Raw genomic sequence first — 21,564 nt, 5'->3', positions numbered from 1 at the left:
TTGTTTCTCTTCTTTTTCTTATCTACCAGATGATGAACAGAAGAATAGCCCAGGAACACCTGGGGCATCCGCTGCAGAAAGACATAAACAAGGGGGGAAAGACAACTAAAAATGCAACTGGGCAGGAATGGATGTCACATGAAAGAACTCACACAGGAGAGAAACAAAAAATGAATGTCATCTCAGTAGACATCATATAACTCATACAGAGGAGAAACTGTATCCATATATGGAATGTGGAAAGAGTTTCACTGAAAGCAGGGGTCTCAGTTCCCATCAAAGAAATCACACCAGGAAGAAACCATATAAATGCATAGAATGTGAAAAAAGCTTCAGTCTGAGCAGTTCCCTGAGTTCACATCAAAGAACTCACACTGGGGAGAAACCACATAAATGCATTGAATGTGGAAAGAGCTTTAGTCAGAGCAGTCACCTGAGTTCACATCAAAGAACTCACACTGGGGAGAAACCATATAAATGCATGGAATGTGGAAAGAGCTTCAGTCAGAGCAGTCACCTGAGTTCACATCAAAGAACTCACACTGGGGAGAAACCATATAAATGCATGGAATGTGGAAAGAGCTTTAATAACAGCAGTCACCTGAGTTCACATCAAAGAACTCACACTGGGGAGAAACCACATAAATGCATTGAATGTGGAAAGAGCTTTAGTCAGAGCAGTCACCTGAGTTCACATCAAAGAATTCACACTGGGGAGAAACCATATAAATGCATGAAATGTGGGAAGAGCTTCAGTCACAGGTGTAACCTGAGTAAACATCAAAGAACTCACACAGGGGAGAAATCGTATACATGCATGGAATGTGGGAAGAGCTTCAGTAACAACAGTTCCCTGAATTCACATCAAAGAAGTCACACGGGGGAGAAACTATATACATGCATGGAATGTGGAAAGAGCTTCAGTCACAGCAGTTCCCTGAGTTCACATCAAAGAACTCACACTGGGGAGAAACCATATAAATGCATTGAATGTGGAAAGAGCTTTAGTCAGAGCAGTCAACTGAGTTCACATCAAAGAACTCACACTGGGGAGAAACCATATAGATGCATGGAATGTGGAAAGAGCTTCAGTCAGAGCAGTCACCTGAGTTCACATCAAAGAATTCACACTGGGGAGAAACCATATAAATGCATGGAATGTGGGAAGAGCTTCAGTCAGAGCAGTGCCCTCAGTACACATCAAAGAACTCACACTGGGGAGAATCCGTTAAAATGCATGGAATGTGGGAAGAGCTTCAGTCAGAGCTATAACTTGAGTTTACATCAAAGAACTCACACTGGGGAGAATCCGTTTAAATGCATGGAATGTGGGAAGAGCTTCAGTCAGAGGTGTAACTTGAGTTCACATCAAAGAACTCACACTGGGGAGAAACCATATAAATGCATGGAATGTGGAAAGAGCTTTAGTCGGAGCCATCACCTGAGTTCACATCAAAGAACTCACTCTGGGGAGAATCTATTTATGGAATGTGGGAAGAGCTTCAATCATACCAGGACCCTTTGGTCCCATCTAAAAATTCACACTGGGGAGAAAGCATATAAATGCATAGAATGTGGAAAGAGCTTCAGTAACAGCAGTGGCCTGAGAAGACATCAAAGAAGTCACACTGGGGAGAAACCATATAAATGCATGGAATGTGGAAAGAGCTTCAGTCATACCAATAGCCTTCAGTCCCATCTAAAAATTCACACAGGGGAGAAAACATAGAAATACACAGAATGTAAGCAGAGCTTCAGTAGGAGCAGTTATGTTTGTTCATATCAGATCATATTAATTCATTCACTGTGGAAAACCTCATATAGACCCATAGCCTTACTTATCATTGGTATGATGACCTCTACCTAAAGAGATAAGGATCGTGGGTCAGGGAGTCAGTATGGGTGCAAAACTACCACATTTAGTGCCTCAGGGAGGTCCTTTAGGCCTCAGAAGTGTGTAGTAGAAGCCCCATGGACAAGCCCCATAATGCATTAGGAGTGAAAGCTTTTAGAAAAATAGCTGGTTATATAGTTTACATGGCAACCCCTTGTTTTGGTACAAAATCTACTAATAAGTTAACAAGGCGTAAGTAGCTTGTTCAGTTTTGTGCTAGTTTCCACTGTTAGTTTACAGAATTAGTGTAAATTGAAAAAAGACGGATGTTCTAAGCCTAACTGATGAAATATGAGCAAGTAGCAAAGAGACTATTTAAAATCTTGAAAGATGATGCTGTTAAGGTACTACATTAAATATGCCAGCAAGTTTGGAAAACCCAACAGTGGCCAGAGGATTGGAAAAGATCAGTATACATCCCAATCCCAAAGAAAGGCAGTGCCAAAGAATGCTCCAACTACCGTACAATTGCACTCATTTCACACGCTAGCAAGGTTATGCTCAAAATCCTCCAAGGTAGGCTTCAGCAGTATGTGGACCGAGAACTCCCAGAAGTACAAGCTAGATTCCAAAGAGGCAGAGGAACTAGAGACCAAATTGGTAACTTGCGCTGGATTATGGAGAAAGCCAGAGAGTTCCAGAAAAATAACTACTTCTGCTTCATTGACTATGCAAAAGCCTTTGACTGTGTTGACCACAGCAAACTATGGCAAGTTCTTAAAGAAATGGGAGTGCCTGGCCACCTTATCTGTCTCCTGAGAATCCTATATGTGGGACAGGAAGCAACAGTTAGAACTGGTCATGGAATCACTGATTGGTTCAAAATTGGGAAAGGAGTACGACAAGGCTGTATATTGTCCCCCAGCTTATTTAACGTATATGCAGAATACATCATGCGGAAGGCTGGACTGGATGAAACCCAAACCGGAATTAAGATTGCCGGAAGAAATATCAACAACCTCCGATATGCAGATGATACCACTCTGATGGCAGAAAGTGAGGAGGAATTAAAGCACCTTGTAATGAGAGTGAAAGAGGAGAGTGCAAAAAACAGTCTGAAACTCAACATCAAAAAAACTAAGATAATGCCCACTGGTCCCATCACCTCCTGGCAAATAGAAGGGGAAGACATGGAAGCAGTGACAGATTTTATTTTCCTGGGCTCCATGATCACTGCAGATGGAGACAGCAGCCCCGAAATTAAAAGACGCCTTCTTCTTGGGAGGAAAGCGATGACAAATCTTGACAGCATCTTGAAAAGCAGAGACATCACATTGCCATCAAAAGTCCGAATAGTCAAAGCTATGGTTTTTCCTGTTGTGATGTATGGAAGTGAGAGCTGGACCATAAAGAAAGCAGACTGCCGAAAAATTGATGCCTTTGAATTGTGGTGCTGGAGGAGGCTCTTGAGAATCCCCTGGACTGCAAGGAGAACAAACCTATCCATTCTAAAGGAAATCAACCCTGAGTGCTCACTGGAAGGACAGATCCTGAAGCTGAGGCTCCAGTACTTTGGCCATCTCATGAGAAGAAAAGAGTCCTTGGAAAAAACCTTGATGTTAGGAAGGTGTGACGGCAAGAGGAGAAGGGGACGACCGAGGATGAGATGGCTAGACAGTGCGAAGCAACCAACATGAATTTGACACAACCCCGGGAGGCAGTGGAAGATAGGAGGGCCTGGCGTGCTCTGGTCCATGGGGTCACGGAGAGTCGGGCATGACTAAACGACTAAACACACACACACAGCAAAGAGACAAAAGGTGTCTTTTATTTTAGAAGGCTTTGCCCTTGTACATAGTAATTGAGTTTTGAAGAGGCAACCAATTAATATATATCCTGTATTTTAATGAACAACTAGACATTTCTGTGCTTTTGTATCGAGAGTATACTGGTTGTAGGTATTGTTCAAAGGGAGCTGAAATACTTTGAGTTTTTCAAGCTCTGGTCTCTTCAGGGCCTGGACTGCACTGGGTCAGAGTTGATCAAATCCTTTGATTTTCAACATTTGAGCTTCTCAGAGGCTAGGAAACCCAAGCCTCAGGAAGATATTGTTTTGCTGACAGATTAAGAACAAAGGGATATAAATAGACAAAGGGATACAAACACACACACACACACACACACAGAGAGAGAGAGAGAGAGAGAGAGAGAGAGAGAGAGAGAGAGAGAGTTATTAGAAAGGAATGGAGAACCACACAGAATATGTTTTCATGGAGTACAGCAACAGACGATGGAACTGATGTAGGGTGAAATTCCTTAGAAAAGAGGAAAGATAACCGTGTGGCAGTGACAGCCAGCAATGGATTTTACATAGGGCTGGGTGAGAAGAACATGTTCTGTGTGTTAACAACCCGCTTAGAACGAAATCATGCTTTTGACTTTGTATATATTTATTTTTATAGTTTAAATACTTTTGCATGTCTTCATTGAAAATTGTAAGGTTTTTTTTGCTCTTTATCATTGTATTCCTAGAAACTTTGAAGTGTTCTGAAGATGTATTCTCTGTCTTTCTAGATTATGAGCTCTGGTGTTTCAATGTGTTTGTATTCATGATTCAAATGTCTTAAAATATGTCTATAACCTAATTTTAAATAGCTGCATCTTTTTACAAGGTGCAAGGACGTATTTTAAGCCTACAGTTTTTACATAATTGGAGGGTTTTGGATTTGAAGATCTGTACCTATAGTTTTTTTGGATTTAGTATATTTAAGTATGGAACCTAGAAATTATGTAAATAAAAGAACTTGTAGAGATTTAACAAGTTTGGAATTGCCTGGAATCATTGCAACAATGAAAAGACTCCTTATGAGATACCCAGATGAGCTTCTAACACCTTGTCATGGATTTTCTTTGTGAGGGAGAAGGTCAGGATGAACTCTTCCCGACTGGAGTGCCGTCCTTTCCTGAGGAGAGGACGGAGAAGCTCATAAAGCCCCAGAGAAAGAACATATGACCCATCAGAGAAGCAACAGATTCGTGGGGAGAACGGAATGAGAGATATCAGATGAGAAGAAAACCAGGAAGATAGAGATAGGTCTGGGTGAAGAATGAAAGTTTCAGTGCAGTGAAGGGATGGGAGAGTCGAGAGCCAGGGGTGTCTAAGATGGAATTTTGAGTCAGGGGAAGGGAGGATCAACATTAGGAGCGGTGGAGGTGAAGGAGGAAAAAGAATAAGTCGAAGAGGGAAGAGAAATATATCGGGAGGATAAATCAAGAAGGGACAGCAGAAGCTGGAGACACAGGAGGGCAAAAGGAGAGGATATTATTTGAAGGCTGGAAGTGGATATAAATGGAGAATCCCTAGACCAAACAGTGGGAAAAATTGATGATCCCTCATGAAGAAGCGGAAAGTAGAAGTAAGACCTGAGAAACCCTCCTATTGGGGAGAGAAAGAGAAATGAGTGGGGCAGAAAGATGAGGGAAGAGAGAGGCAAGCTAGCGAAAGAGAGAAAGGGAGAGATGGACCAGCTCCTTGGAGATGGCTTTTGGCAGGACCCTGGTGGGTCAGTTGTCTTTTTTGGAACCCACAAGGGAAACCACACATCTCCAGACTTCTGAGAATACCAACCCCCCACAGTCTGGTTTCATTGTGGAAATCACCCTTTTTCTGCAATCATATCAGCACTGATGAATCATGGAATCTCCTCCTTGCCTGGGAGGTCTGTAAATTTCCGTAGGATTCCTGTGGAGGCAGGTATCCTAACGAAATTTGTAGATATCAAAGACATCATACAGGGAGAGGCGATGGAAATGCATGGGACATAGAAGGACCTTTAAGAAAAGCAGCCATCTTTCTATTCATCCAAGATCTCATACAAAGGGGAAACCCACTGCTCAAATGAAACTGCTACCATATTCCCCTGATAGTAAGCCCTGCCCTGAAAATAAGTTCTAGTATGATTTTTCAAGATTATTGTAATATAAGCCCTACCCTGAAAATAAGCCCCAGTTAAGTAAAACCCCGCCCTCCACCAGGGACTCTCTGGAACCCCTCCCGGGCCCTTGAGAGAGACTCAAAACTTCTTCCCCTCCTCTCCTCCTTTCCTCACTCACAGAAGGGCTGGGCACCCAGGGAGGAAGGAGCTGCTCTTTGACTCCTTCGTTCCCAATGTCTCTTTGGGATTGTCCTCTGCAGTGCGCGCGTTCCCTCTCAGAATGTGCCCAGGTGAGGCCAATAAAGTACTAGGTTGGTAGGGGGGTCAATTTCCTTCTGGCTCCTGCCAGCCAGGTAGCCCCTGCCCTGCGTTTATCTCCCCCCTCCCCTCTTTCTCCTGTCATAACTTTTTTAACCCTCCTTCTTTGGCTCCCTCTTCGGTGCTGCTGGCAGGGCCATGTGTTGTAGCAGCTGCTGTCCTTTCCTCAACTGGGCTTGCCAGCTTCGGAACCCCTTCTACATCGATGCCTCCCCCTTTACTGCTGCTGTTGCTTCCCGCAAAACCAACCCGGGGCCCGCCAGCCCCAACGGGAACCTCGGCCCAGGCACCGCCACCGGAGGAACCCGAGCCACCACCGTGGCGCCTCCTGGCAGCGGCGGAGGCCCCTCTGGAGGAGGCGGCACCAGGTATATTTAAAGAAGGGGAAGGAGAATGGGAATAAATTAATAATAAATAAATAATATAAATAACGGTAATTGAATAAATGTAGATTGTTGTTCTTGAAAAAAATAAAGCATCCCCTGAAAATAAGTCCTAATGCTTTTTTAAAGCCAAAATTAATATACTGTAAGACCCTATCTTATTTTCAGGAAAACACGGTAGATTATTTTTCCATTTGGTTTCAGTCTTCCAGAGTATTAGCTATTCCATCTGCAGATGTGATTAAAATTCCCAGCACCTCCTGATCCTGATCATTAATAAAAAGTTTGAAGTGCACAGAGCCCAGGACAGACCCCCTGGCGTAACCCACTTCTTACCTCCTCCCAGTTTGAGAAGGAGGCTCTCGAGACGTCACTTCTGCTCGGGGGAGTGACCAGCTAGGAGTTGATTCTCCGTACCGTCCAGACGGTAAAAAGCTTTTAAAATGCATTTATTGTTCTAGATAACTAGTTCTTTTTGTATAAAACCTTTAAGGGAAAGATAGCAAACGTGTAGAGTTAATTAAGTTCTCTAAAGACGGTGTTGTTTTTATAAATTGGAAATTACTTTCATTTTTCGCTTGCTAAGCTTCTGGATTTTTTCTAACTGTGCGGCTCCTAATGAAAAGCCTGTAACAACAATTATTATTCTTAATCAGACCTCTCTATGTCAAGGAGAAGAAATAAATCTGCCAAAGCCCCCTCAGACCACAGTCTAGATAGATTAACGAGGGTGCCAATTGAAGAAGATAAAGAAGATAAATGAACAGCAATGGAGGAGCTTACGAGGCTCGTAAGAGACATCTGTGTTAGAATTGGTGAAATGTGAAAAAATTGGAAGACCTGAAAAATTTAGAAAAAATATATTTTTTTTAGAAATAGAAGAATTTTGGTAGAAATTCAGGCTAAGACAAAGGAATTAGATAACTTAGAAACAGAGAGGGTCCAGAAAGATTTGATGTATTTAAAGAGACATTTTTTTGAATTTACAAATAAAAATTCAAAATTATTAGCTAGAATGTGTAAAAATAAAAGAGTAAAAAATTCAATAGGGACAGTTAAAGACAGAACAGGTAAGAATTGTAATATAATGAAAGATAAATTGAAGATTTTTCATGAAAATTTTTAGATATTATATAAAAGAAATAATGTAAATAAAGAAAATATAGAAAATTATATAAAAGAGAATTTTAAAATTAAATTATTGGAAGATGATAAAAGAATACTAGAAGAAGAGATTAATGAACAAGAAATTGCTGAAGTTATCAATAAGTTGAAAAATGGTAAACACCAGGCCCTGATGGATTGGGACCAGAATATTACAAGCATTTTAGTTCTATTCTGATACCTAAGTTAAAAATGTTTTACAATAAAATAATGGAAGGAGAGACAATACCTGCTTCTTGGAAGCATTCATTAACAATCCTTATTCTAAAACCCAATAAGGATCAAACAGATCCAGGATCTTACAGACCCATATCTCTAATACACCAAGATGCTAAGATTTTTACAGCTATATTAGCAAATAGATTAAATAGATTTATAGCAGATTATATTAAAGAAGACCAGTGTGGTTTTTTTAAGGGTAGACAAATGGATAATTTAATTAGACGAGTTCTAAATATTATATATGAAACAGAAAGGAAAAAACAAAAGTAATAGTTTTATCATTAGACATATTTAAAGCTTCTGATTGTGTTGAATGGCCAACATTAAAACTTCTTATAAGGGGTTGGGGATTTGGCAAGAAATTTAGAGGGGTTATAGAGCAATTATATTCAGATAATACTTCAGAAGTACAGTGGTGCCTCACATAGCAATTGCTCCGTATAGCGATGAAATCGCTTTGCGATGGTCCCTATGGGGAAATGTCGCTTTGCGATGATCACAGGGAAGCGATCATCGCAAAGCCTTCATTTTCGGCCAGCTGATCGGTGGTTTCAAATGGCCGCTGGGTAAACAAAATGGCCACCCACTGTGTTTCCTTGCTTAAGAGGCACCGAAAATGGCCACCCCTATGGAGGATCTTCACTTAAACGTGAGATTTTAGCCCATAGGAACGCATTAATCACGTTTTAATGCATTTCTGTGGGCTTTTTATTTTTGCTTAGCGATGTTATCGCTTAGCAGGGATTTTTTCTGCACTGATTAACATCGCTAAGTGAGGCACCACTGTAATAGTTAATGATGGTTTAACAGAACTGATTTTTCTAGGCTGAGGTACAAGACAAGGCTGTCCACTTTCACCAATATTGTTTTGTATGGTTATAGAATTGTTAGCTAATGCAATAAGAAATGATGAATCAATTAAAGGACTGGGAAAAATGGATACAATTAAGATTAATCTGTTTGCTGATTATTCATTATTAACTATTAAAAATCCATTAGAGAGTATGGACAATATTAAAAAGCATTTAGAAAAATTTGGGAAAATAACAGGATTAATTTTTAATTGGCAGAAATCACAAATAATGATGTTTAATCATAATACACAGGAACAGGAAATGTTGGTTAATAAATATAGTTTTAATATGTTTATATGGAATAAATATAAAGAGAAGCTATGTCCCGCAACTTCACCATTAAAATTAGTGACTGAAATAGAAAGTTTTCCTACAAATTTAAAGGGTTTAGTAGAATTGTTTAAGGACAAAAGTGTTGCAAGACTAAAGGACTGGATGAGTAAAATGAGATCAAAGGAGTTGATTATGGTTAAATTTCAAACCAATAAACTATCATGGTACAATTTTATTCAGTTAGATACTTGAACAAAAGATTGGTTGTAAACTAATGGTAAATGTAGATAATGTACTAAGTACGAACAATTTCTGTCATCACATGAAGATATGCAGAAAGATCGAATGATGAAGGGAGTAGTAAGTAGAATATATAACATAATTTTGGAACAAAATGAAAAAGAATGGGGAACAGAAGGTTTGAAATTAATTTGGGAAAATGATTTAAAGACAAATTAAAACAGGATTGGATAGAAATGTGGAGGATGAGAGTTTTAAGATTAATGTCGATAAGAATAAAGGAATTTTTTTAAAAAAAATCTGTTTAAGATGGTGTAGCAGGCCACTCTGACGTCACTGCCACCTCAGAGTGCCCACCACAACTCTTCACACTGCTGCCACCAAATATGATCTCTATTTAAGGAGGACAAAGGTTTCTTTCCAAAACAAAACTGGTTTATTGATTTACCAAAACAAAATATGAAAATCACAGGTAGCTAATCAAGTTGTCAATCACTGTTTCTTATTTAATCAACCACAGACTTTCCCTCACTTGACTACCTAGGCTCACAGGCCTCAAAACAAAACCTCTCTCTTGTTCTCTCTCTCTCCTCTCCTCCTTTCCTCCAGCTGTACACACCCTTATATAATTCAGCTCCTCCCCCCTCAGCACCACCTCCGTCACCCCATTGGCTGATGATCCACTGCCCAGCTGTGATGGACAGGTGAGGTCAGGGCTGCCTGTTACATTACCTCCCCCTTTAATAAGTTGTTTCATGGGGGAAAAGCTAAAGTGCTTTCCTCTCATGAACACAAAGCAAAACAACAATACATCATATCAATAAAACCACATTACATTTATCAAACTATTGCATAAACCTTAAATATACCTCTTAACTGCATTACACTGTACACTTATATACTTTACCATTTCCAAAGTTCCTTAATGCATATTCTTAACAATCAGAGACAACATTTTAAAAATTTGCTCACTTAACCAATAGCAATTTTCAGCACCGCCCTCCGTCACCCCATTGGCTGATGATTCACTGCCCTGCTGTGATGGACAGGTGAGGTCAGGGCTGCCTGTTACAGATGGTATTTGACTCCTGTAAAATTAAATATAATAAATTCAGCATACCCTAAAGCTTGTTGGAAATGTGATGAGGAAATTGGTATGTATTATCATATGTGGTGGGATTGCAAAAAATGTTAAGAAATTTTGGAAACTAATATTTAAGGAAATGTGTGATATATTTGGAAAAGATATTGAATTTAATGCTAAAATTGCTTTATTGTCAATTTTTGACAATGTAGATTTGGATTATTACTCGAAGGAATCAATGAACTTTATGACAACTGCTAGAAAATTAATAGCTAGGTTTTGGAAAGACAAAAATGATATTAAATTAGAAGATAGGTATAGTGAAGTATGGGAAACTGCATTAAATGATAAATTGACTACAGAATTTAAGATGAAAAGAGGGAAAATAGGTTCTAATATTTTTTATTCTATTGGGGGTCATCGTCGTTTAGTCATTCAGTCGTGTAAGACTATTTGTGACCCCATGGACCAGAGCACGCCAGGCCCTCCTATCTTCCACTGCCACCCGGAGTTGTGTCAAATTCATATTGGTTGCTTCGATGACACTCTCCAACCATCTCATCTTCTGTCCAACCATCTCATCCTCTGTCGTCCCCTTCTCCTCTTGCCTTCACATTTTCCTAACATCAGGGTCTTTTCCAGGGAGTCTTCTCATGAGATGGCCACAGTATTGGAGCCTCAGCTTCAGGATCTGTCCTTCCAGTGAGCACTCACGGTTGATTTCCTTTAGAACGGATAAGTTTGTTCTCCTTACTGTCCAGGGGACTCTGAAGAACCTCCTCCAGCACCACAATTCAAAGGCATCAATTCTTCGGTGGTCAGCTTTCTTTATGGTCCACCTCTCACTTCCATACATCACTACAGGAAAAACCATAGCTTTGTCATCGCTTTCCTCCCAAGAAGCAGGCGTCTTTTAATTTCGTGGCTGCTTTCCCCATCTGCAGTGATCATGGAGCCCAAGAAAGTAAAATCTGTCACTGCCTCCATATATTCCTCTTCTATTTCCCAGGAGGTGATGGGACCGGAGCTGGAGTCCCGAAGGCAGCATGTGTCGTTCTGCCAACTCCTGCGACATTGCTGGAACCAGTTGTATTGGCTCTTGCCTTTCCATTGGACCATTTCAGCAATGTGGAGAGGGGGGATCTGCTGCTTGGGTAACAGCCTATCGTCCATATTACCTTACCCGGGCTTCATGCTCTGGAGAGGACACTCCTTGATTCAGAGCATGTTACCATAGTCTCTCGAGACTGAAGGATGCCTATGAATGATGGGACCAGTGGCCATGATCTTAGTTTTTTTGAAGTTGAGTTTCACACCATTTTTTGCATTCTCTTCTTTCGCCATCATTACAAGGTTCCTTAATACCTCTTCAATTTCTGCCATCAGAGTGGTATCATCTGCGTATCGGAAGTGGTTGACATTTCTTTTCCTCCAGTCCTGTCTTTCGCATGATATATTCTGCATAAAAGTTAAATAAGCAGGGGGACAATATACAGCCTTGTCGTACTCCTTTCCCAATTTTGAACCCATCAGTTGTTCCATAACTGTTGCTTCCTGTCCCTCGTATAGATTTCTCAGGAGATAGATAAGGTGATCAGGGACTCCGATTTCTTTAAGGACTTGCCATAGTTCGCTATCGTCCACACAGTCAAAGGCTTTTGCATAGTCAATGAAGCAGAACTAGATGCTTTTCTGGAACTCTCTGGCTTTCTCCATAATCCAGCGCATGTTAGCAATTTGGTCTCGAGTGCCTCTGCCCCTTCAGAATCCAGCTTGTACTTCTGGGAGTTCTCGGTCCACATACTGCTGAAGCCTACCTTGGAGGATTTTGAACATAACCTTGCTAGCGTGTGAAATGAGTGCAATTGTACGGTAGTTGGAGCATTCTTTGGCACTGCCTTTCTTTGGGATTGGGATGTAGACTGACCTTTTCCACTCCTCTGGCCACTGTTGAGTTTTCCAAACTTGCTTGCATATTCAATGTAGCACATTAACAGCATCATCTTTTAAGATTTTAAATAGTTCAACTGGAATGCCATCACCTCCACTGGCCTTCTTCTTAGCCATGCTTTCTAAGGCCCACTTGACTTCGCTCTCCAGGATATCTGGCTCAAGGTCAGCAACAACATCGTCTGGGTTGTACGGGATATCCAAATCTTTCTGATATAATTCCTCTGTGTATTCTTGCCAGCTCTTCTTGATGTCTTCTGCTTCTGTTAGGTCCCTCCCATTTTTGTCCTTTACCATGTCCATCTTTGCACAAAATGTTGAAATCTAGGGCTTCACAGGGAAGAATCCAGGGCGTGTTGTTGTTCTGCCTCTTGAGGAGAATTTAGGAAGGAGAAGCTCTATCCGGGTTCCCTGGTGTTGCTTCACAGAGGCTGCTCCCAGTTGGTGGGGAGCGATAAAAGGGGGGGCTGATTAAGTGGATTTCTGTTCCCCTCAATTTTTTTGCCCTCCCCTCTCCTGGATCCCCCCCAGAAGAGCCACGGAAGGAAAAAATCATGAACCATTGGAAAAGTACATTCTGTGTTTTGTGTGTGTGTGTGTTTGTGTGTCTCTGGGAGGTTGCCTGCCTTGGCCCCCTCCCCACTTCCTCCCCATTGACCCTCCCCAAGAACCCCCCTTCCCCCGTCCTCCCGGGGGTGGTGGAAGAGGAAATTGCCCCCCCGCAATATTTTGCAATCCATCCACCACCACCACCCCGCATGACTCACCTCCTTGCACGTCCCGAGGTGGGAAACTCCCGAGGAGACCCTTTGGCACGTGCCCTCCCTGGAGACCATAGAGGTGGGAGGAGACAGACTGGGCCTCCCACCGCTTCCAGTTTGGAGAAAGGCAAAAAAAAGGGAGGAGCACCTTCTCTCCTCTTTTGTAGTTCTAGGTTCCCCCCCTCCAACCCAAAGGGTTTCATGAATAAAGTGGAGAAGGGAGGAACCTGTAGAAAGGAAAGGGAGGGGGTCTCTCTCTCTCTCTCTCTCTCTGTGGGGGGGGGTTATAAGGTAGAGGCCAGCCCCCCTATCCCCGATCTTCTTGTCACAGGGAGAGATTGACCGTTTCCAGGTGAGCTTCCGTGGGTTGCAGTCCAGGCATGGTGTGTGTGCGTGTGCGCGCGTCCGCGCACAGTGAGAACAGATGGGTGGGGAGTGGGGGTTGAAATACAGAGAGGCAACAGTGGTGGTGGTTGTGGTGCTATGAAACATCTTGGGGGAGGGACAGGAGGGGCTGCAGGAACTGGGGTGGGGGATCTCACAAGTGTCGCTCGCTCAGATCATTCTCCGCGCAAGGACGTTCTGGATTGAGCCAAGCCATGTTCCATCTGGGCCACCTTTAGGGGGCCAGATTCCTGGAGGCATTTTGTCAGGGTCCCGGATGGCGAGGTCTCCAGGGTGATGATGATGATGATGTATTTGTGAAGGCTTTCACGGCCGGGATCTAATGGTTGTTGGACAGAGCATGGACATAGTTCCTACTCCAGTCCTCTGAAGATTCCGGCCACAGAGATTGGCGAAATGTCCAGAAGAACAATCTTCAGAACACGGCCAAAGAGCCTGAAAAACCCACAACAACCATGATGATGATGGTTCCCGCTGCCCTCCGCTCCAATACTGCCACGCGCTTGAGCATCCCCTTCCCGCAACGTCTTGGTCAATGGAATATGGAGGATGATGAGGGATAATTCCTTTTTTGCTATATTTACTTTTTGTTCCATGTGTTTGTAAGCCGCCTAGAGTGGTCGCAAGACCAGATAGGCAAGATATAAATAAAATAAATTAATTAATAACTTCTTTTTTCTATATTTGTGTTTATGACTTATCAAAATTCACTTCTTCTGGCTTAAATATAGGGTACTCATATTCCTCCCATCATGGTAAATTGGGAGGGACCCACAATATCAACCCCTCGTGTTTAAAATTGGCTTGCTGATGGGTCTCTCCCAACTTCCAATCACTGGCATGCGGCACATGCCTTATGAAATCGGGTTCTTTGATTAAAAATCTTTGCCAATAAAAATTTGTGTTACTTTCTGAGTTTTTCTAGCTATTCCTAGTCGTCCTCCAAATGCACTACTGTGAGCCATATTCAAAATCTTTCCCTGTATTTATTGGGTACCACCCTCTGCTTATGTCTATTATGAGGCTGTTTTAATGTTTCTCTATATAACTTGACTTGGAACTTTACCAAATCTCTCTGGGCATTCTGGAGTTCTTGAATCACTTTTTTTCTGTCACTAAATCAAAAGATGGATTCAAACTACTATCACTCTTTTGTTCTCTTCGAGCAGTATGACAGTGGAACCTGTGACCTCGATATCGGCAGTTAGGTTTCCCAGTGGTGTGCAATGGGAGGGGCAGGGAGAATTTATTTAATTGTTAAAAAGCGCTTTCCCCTGCCTTTCTCCTTAAAAGGACTCAAAGAAGCTAGGGCTCTGGAGCAACCCAAAGAAAGAAATATATCTCCCAGCCAGGTGAAAAGAAGGCAGATTTCTCCCCTCCCCTGGTGTGCCAGAACTATCCAGAGCCAAGAATTTTTTTAAAATGCAAGGCAGTTGTTAATGTTTACCTGCTTTCAATTATTTCATTTTAATTTGTATGTAGTTTTTTTTTAAGTTTCACTTCTTAAAGTTTTTTAAAAAAATTTCTTCTAGTTTTGCCAGCTGCCAGCTGCCTTTGGTCCCCTTATGGAAAGAAAGAAAGAAAGAAAGAAAGAAAGAAAGAAAGAAAGAAAGAAAGAAAGAAAGAAAACACACAACATAGGCACACTAACCAAACCTCCAAAAAATCTCATCCTTTTGCCGACCCGGAAAAAGCAAACCATTTAAAAAACACACACACACATACACGCAACCCTTCCTTTTTATACCCAAAGGCCTCCTTATAGAAGAAGATCTTGCTCGCTCTGGGTGGCAAAAGGTCGGGTGGGTCCTTGTGTTAAAGGAGAAAAGGATCCAAAGAGTTCTAAGTTGGAGAACAAGGGAGGGGGGAGGGGCTGTGCGGGCAGGAGGGGGGAATCACGTGACCCTCCCTTCTACACCCACCTCGGAGGAAAGAGACGAGAGGGGGAACCTAGAGCTACGAAAGAGGAATAGAGAGATGCGCCACTGCTCGGAGCTCCTCTAGAGAGTGAATCTCTCCCCCTGACATGAAGATCGGGGATTGAGGGGGGGCTCTTCCTTATAACCCCCCCCCCCACACAGAGAGACCCCCCTCCCTTTCCTTTCTGCAGGTTCCTCCCTTCTCCTCCGCTCCCCTCTCTTCATTCATGAATCCCTTTGGGTTGGAGGGGGGAACCTAGAGCTACGAAAGAGGAGAGAATGAGCTCCTCCCCTTTTTTCCGCCTTTCTCCAAACCGGAAGCGGTGGGAGGGCGCGTCTGTCTCCTCCCGTCTCTATGGTCTCCGGGGAGGGCGCTTCTCAAGGGGTCTCCTCGGGAGTTTCCCGCCTTGGGACCTGCAAGGAGGTAATCCATGCGGGGGTGGGGGGTGGGTTTTGCAAAACATTGCGGGGACGGAGTTCAAAAAAGGGAAGCCAATTTCCTTTTCCAATCCCCCCCCCAGGGAGGACAGGAGGGGGGGAAGGGGGCTTCCACCCGGATTGCAAAAATGACACACACCCCTTCCTCCCCTTTTCTGGTCTCCGAAATTGCACTCCTTTTCCTTCCGAGTCTCCTCTTTGGGAATACTGGGGGAGGGGGGGTGCGGAGGTTGGGAAATTTATGTGTGTGTCCGCTTGGTGTGTGCCTGGGGGGGGGCTCGACCTGGGTTTCCCTTTGTGGAGACCTCCTCCCTCTCCCCCTCCCACCCGGGGTTCCCCCCAAAGTCCAGACTCGCCCCTTCTGGAAAAGTGGGAAAAGGGGCTTTTAAGGCTGGAACCCCCCCTGAAGGGGAATGAAAGGGGCCCTCGGCAGGAGGAAGAGGAAGGTGAGTGTAGGGTTGCCAAAATATTGGCAAACCATGTGGCGGCAGGACTACATAACCCCTGATTCACGAGCCAGACATTCATACTCCGTGAAGCAGGCCCGTGATTATCTTACACTACCTTAGTCTAAGTCAAGTGGATTATTAACAGCATCTAAGTTAACTGATCATTAACAGCACTGCGGCAGAGTTCAACTAGTGATTGTCTTACGCGCTATCTGAGTGGATTATAAATAAACCTCTCGCACCACCGAGAGCAGACAATTCTTTCCTCATCCCTGTCTCCGCGTCTTTCTTCATCCCTTCACAAAGGGATCCCCGCAGGTGAGGGGGGGGGACAGAGAGAGAGAGATGGGCAGGGAGGCAGAAAGCAGGCTGGGCAGAAAAAGTCGGGGGTCAATGGGGTGGAAGGGAGGGGACCAAGGCAGGCAAACTCCCACAGACACACAAACACACACACACACAAAACACAGAATGTACTTTTCCAATGGTTCATGATTTTTTTTCCTTCCGTGGCTCTTCTGGGGGGGGGGGATCCAGGAGAGGGAAGGGCCAAAAAATTGAGAGGGGAACAGAAATCCATTTAATCAGCCCCCCCCCTTTTATCGCTCCCCACCAACTGGGAGCAGACTCTGTGAAGCAACACCAGGAAAACCGGATAGAGCTTCTCCTTCCTAAATTCTCCTCAAGAGGCAGAACAACAACACGCCCTGGATTCTTCCCTGTGAAACCCTAGATTTCAACTGCAATGGGATGCCATGAATCGAATCGGGTTTCTTTTCTTTTTTAAGTCGAGGAAGTGCTTTCTGGGCTTGCCAGTTCCCCTTTCTGAATTGGGGGTGTGGACCCTCTGCCTCTTCTGTCCCGGCCTGCAGAGCGGAGAATGTTTTTGACCCTTTTTCTTGTGGTTTCCCCTTTCAGTTACTGGTGTTCTCTCAGGAGCTCACTTCTTATTTCGTCGAGGGGAAACGGGATCTTCTGCAACCAGGCCAGAGAGCTCCGCCGGTGGGTGTCCTTGAGATTTCTGGAAAACAAGAAGGTCTCTCCAGGTAAGGGTTTTTGGCCCCCTGGGAAATAGAGAGTATGGAGGAGGTTTCTTGTGACTTCCTGTCAAGATGCAGCTGTTTAATAGAATAACAAACTGAGAAGTAGCCTAGATCGACTTCATGCTGAATCCCCACCACAAGGCTGGAATCAAAACCAAATTAAATCTGAAGGATGGTGGTTTCAGGTTTGATTTCTAGTCCTTGGACCGTTATTGTTCGTTCGTTCCTTTAGTCGTTTAGCTGTGTCCGACTCTTTGTGACCCCATGGACCAGAGCACGCCCGGCCCTCCTATCTTCTACTGCCTCCCGGAGTTGTGTCAAATTCATGTTGGTTGCTTCGCAGACACCGTCCAGCCATCTCATCCTCGGTCGTCCCCTTCTCCTCTTGCCATCAGGCTTTCCCAACATCAGGGTCTTTTCCAGGGAGTCTTTCTTCTCATGAGATGGCCAAAGTACTGGAGCCTCAGCTTCAGGATCTGTCCTTCAAGTGAGCATTCAGGGTTGATTTCCTTTAGAATTGATAGGTTTGTTCTCCTTGCAGTCCAGGGGATTCTCAAGAGTCTCCTCCAGCACCACAATTCAAAGGCATCAATTCTTTGGCAGTCTGCTTTCTTTATGGTCCAGCTCTCACTTCCATACATCACATCAGGAAAAACCATAGCTTTGACTATTCGGACTTTTGTTGGCAAGGTGATGTCTCTGCTTTTTAAGATGCTGTCAAGATTTGTCATCACATTCCTCCCAAGAAGCAGGCATCTTTTAATTTCGTGGCTGCTGTCTCCATCTGCAGTGATCATGGAGCCCAGGAAAATAAAATCTGTCACTGCCTCCATATCTTCCCCTTCTATTTGCCAGGAGGTGATGGGACCAGTGGCCATGATCTTAGTTTTTTTGATGTTGAGTTTCAGACAGTTTTTTGCACTCTCCTCTTTCACCCTCATTACAAGGTTCTTTAATTCCTCCTCACTTTCTGCCATCAGAGTGGTGTCATCTGCATATCGGAGGTTGTTGATATTTCTTCCGGCAATCTTAATTCCGGCTTGGGATTCCTCCAGTCCAGCCTTCCGCATGATGTATTCTGCATATAAGTTGAATAAGCAGGGAGACAATATACAGCCTTGTCGTACTCCTTTCCCAATTTTGAACCAGTTGTTCCATATCCAGTTCTAACTGTTGCTTCCTGTCCCACATATAGGTTTCTCAGGAGACAGACAAGGTGATCAGGCACTCCCATTTCTTTAAGGACTTGCCATAGTTTGCTGTGGTCCACACAGACAAAGGCTTTTGCATAGTCAATGAAGCAGAAGTAGATATTTTTCTGGAACTCTCTGGCTTTCTCCATAATCCAGCGCATGTTAGCAATTTGGTGTCTAGTTCTTCTGCCCCTTAGAAATCCAGCTTGTACTTCTGGGAGTTCTCGGTCCACATACTGCTGAAGCCTACCTTGCAGGATTTTGAGCATAACCTTGCTAGCGTGTGAAATGAGTGCAATTGTGTGGTAGTTGGAGCATTCTTTGGCACTGCCTTTCTTTGGGATTGGGATGTAGACTGATCTTTTCCAGTTCTCTGGCCACTGTTGAGTTTTCCAAACTTGCTGGCAAATAGAATGTAGCACCTTAACAGCATCATCTTTCAAGATTTTAAATAGTTCAACTGGAATGTCATCACCTCCACAGGCCTTGTTGTTAGCCATGCTTTCTAAGGCCGACTTGACTTCATTCTCCAGGATGTCTGGCTCAAGGTCAGCAACTACATTTTCTGGGTTGTCCAGGATATCCGCATCTTTCTGATATAATTCCTCTGTGTATACTTGCCACCTCTTTTTGATGTCTTCTGCTTCTGTTAGGTCCCTCCCATTTTTGTCCTTTATCATGTTCATCTTTGCGCAAAATGTTCCTCTAATATCTCCATTTTTACTGAACAGATCTCTGGTTTTTCCTTTCCTGTTATTTTCCTCTATTTCTTTGCATTGTTCATTTAAGAAGGCCCTCTTGTCTCTCCTTGCTATTCTTTGGAAGTCTGCATTCAACTTTCTGTAACTTTCCCTATCTCCCTTGCATTTTGCTTCCCTTCTCCTCTCTGCTATTTCTAAGGCCTCGTTGGACAGCCATTTTGCTTTCTTGCATTTCCTTTTCTTTGGGATGGTTTTTGTTGCTGCCTCCTGGACAGTGTTACAAGCCTCTATCCAAAGTTCTTCAGGCACTCTGCCCACCAAATCTAGTTCCTTAAATCTGTTCTTTACTTCCACTGTATATTCATAAGGGATTTGGTTTAGATTATACCTGAGGAGCCCAGTGGTTTTTCCTACTCTCTTCAGTTTAAGCTTGAATTTTGCTATAAGAAGCTGATGATCAGAGCCACAATCAGCTCCAGGTCTTGTTTTTGCTGACTGTATAGAGCTTCTCCATCTTTGGCTGCAGAGAATATAGTCAATCTGATTTCGATATTGCCCATCTGGTGATTTCCATGTATAGAGTCGCCTCTTGTGTTGTTGGAAAAGAGTGTTTGTGATGACCATCTTGTTCTCTTGACAAAACTCTATTAGCCTTTGCCCTGCTTCGTTCTGAACTCCAAGGCCAAACTTCCCTGTTGTTCCTTTTATCTCTTGGCTCCCTACTTTAGCATTCCAGTCCCCTAGAATGAGAAGAACATCTTTCTTTGATGTCAGTTCTAGAAGGTGTTGTAAATCTTCATAAAATTGTTCAATTTCAGTCTCCTCAGCAATGGTATTTGGTGCATAAACCTGGATTATTGTGATGTTGAAAGGTCTGCCTTGGATTCGTATTGACATCATTCTATCATTTTTGAGATTGTATCCCATTACAGCTTTTCCCACTCTTTTGTTGACTATGAAGGCTACTCCATTCCTTCTACGGGATTCTTGCCCACAATAGTAGATATGATAATCATCTGAGCTGAATTCGCCCATTCCTGTCCATTTTAGTTCACTGATGCCCAGGATGTCGATGTTTATTCTTGCCATCTCCTGTTTGACCACCTCCAGCTTCCCAAGGTTTATAGATCTTACATTCCAGGTTCCTATGCAGTATTTTTCTTTGTAGCATTGGATTTTCCTTTCACTTCCAAATGCGTCCACAGCTGAGCGTCCTTTCGGCTTTGGCCCAACCACTTCATTAGCTCTGGAGCTACTTGTACTTGTCCTCCACTCTTCCTCAGTAGCATGTTGGAAGCCTTCCGACCTGAGGGTCCCATCTTCCAGCATCATATCTTTTAGCCTTTTGTTTCTGATCATGGGGCATTCTTGGCAAAGATACTGGAGTGGCATTGCCAGTTCCTACTCCAGGTGGATTACGTTTAGTCGGAACTCTCCACTATGTCCTGTCCGTCTTGGGTGTCCCTGCACGGCATAGCCCATAGCTTCTCTGAGTTACTCAAGCCCCTTCGCCACGACAAGGCAGCAATCCATGAAGGTGACCGTTATTGTTGCCCTCTTCTAAATTTGTCCATGTTTGTGGACATCCTCCTTAAAGGGCTTGGTTTCCAGTCCTCTGACCGTCCTTGTTGCCCTCCTCTGAACATGTTCCCATTTGTCAGCATCCTTCTTGAAGTAAGGTGTCCCATCCTCTGGCCCTGTAAATGTTTCGTTACGGACCAAGCCTGCTACCTAATATCTTAGCATCAGCAAGAGATCAGAAAAGACACAACCACCTGAACCAAAGTCCAGTTTTATTTAAGAGGCAATGCAAAGTCATCTGGGACTTCTCTTATAGGCAGTGTACATGAACTTTATACCGTAACAAACAAGGAGTCATAAAGTTCTACAAACTCATCAGATAAAATCTATTTAATATTTGGATCCTACACCTAATTGGGTATGAACGTGCGGAAAACAAACAAGTGGGTCCCTGATAGATAGTTGGGGTGTGCCCACCTCCCCTTGAGGACCTTCCTGTTGGATGCCCCCACACTGTCTGGAAGAAAGTGTATTCCAACTTCCTTGTCTTATTAATATATTTAGGTTACCAAGCAAGGCCCAGATGTATGGACGTCAGCCTCCGTCTCCCTGCTGGGTTTTATGTTTTGACTACTTTGGAGTGCTCCAACCCTGGGGACATTCAAGAAAAACCTAGCTGCTCACCTGGCAGTTCTGCTTGGACTATATTCCTGCCTTGAGCAGGGGGTTGGACTTGATGGCCTTGTAAGCCCCTTCCAATTTCACTTTTCTATGATTCTGTGGTTCTATCTGGTGTTTGGCCTCTGGACAGCATTCCTAAATGGGCCACCTGGTAGTTGAAAGGTGAGGGGGTGGAAGGTGTGAAATATTGGCCTCTGAC

At 43.4% G+C, this 21,564-nt stretch overlaps 2 protein-coding genes across 6 annotated transcripts in view; one reads left to right on the top strand and one right to left on the bottom strand.

Annotated features, from left to right (window-relative positions):
- The window catches only part of LOC140703825 (uncharacterized), a 412,915-nt gene that overhangs the window by 139,521 nt on the left and 251,830 nt on the right, over positions 1-21,564 (bottom strand). The window lies entirely within an intron of this gene.
- LOC140701297 (uncharacterized) overlaps positions 1-21,564 on the top strand; it is a 78,665-nt gene that overhangs the window by 31,001 nt on the left and 26,100 nt on the right. For 2 of the 5 annotated variants that reach the window (XR_013542397.1, XM_072987341.2), the window contains exons 1-2: positions 15,650-15,766; positions 17,145-17,272. The exons of the other annotated variants lie outside the window; for them this stretch is intronic. The gene's annotated coding sequence lies outside the window, so the exon portion shown is untranslated. Of the gene's footprint in view, positions 1-15,649; positions 15,767-17,144; positions 17,273-21,564 lie in introns of those variants that run through there. 5 annotated transcript variants of the gene reach the window in all.

This window comes from Pogona vitticeps, chromosome 2 (genome assembly GCF_051106095.1).
Source record: "Pogona vitticeps strain Pit_001003342236 chromosome 2, PviZW2.1, whole genome shotgun sequence".
NCBI classification, from domain to species: Eukaryota; Metazoa; Chordata; class Lepidosauria; order Squamata; family Agamidae; genus Pogona; species Pogona vitticeps.
Note: the sequence above shows the minus strand (reverse complement) of the source record. Positions and strands in the feature narration are given on the sequence as shown.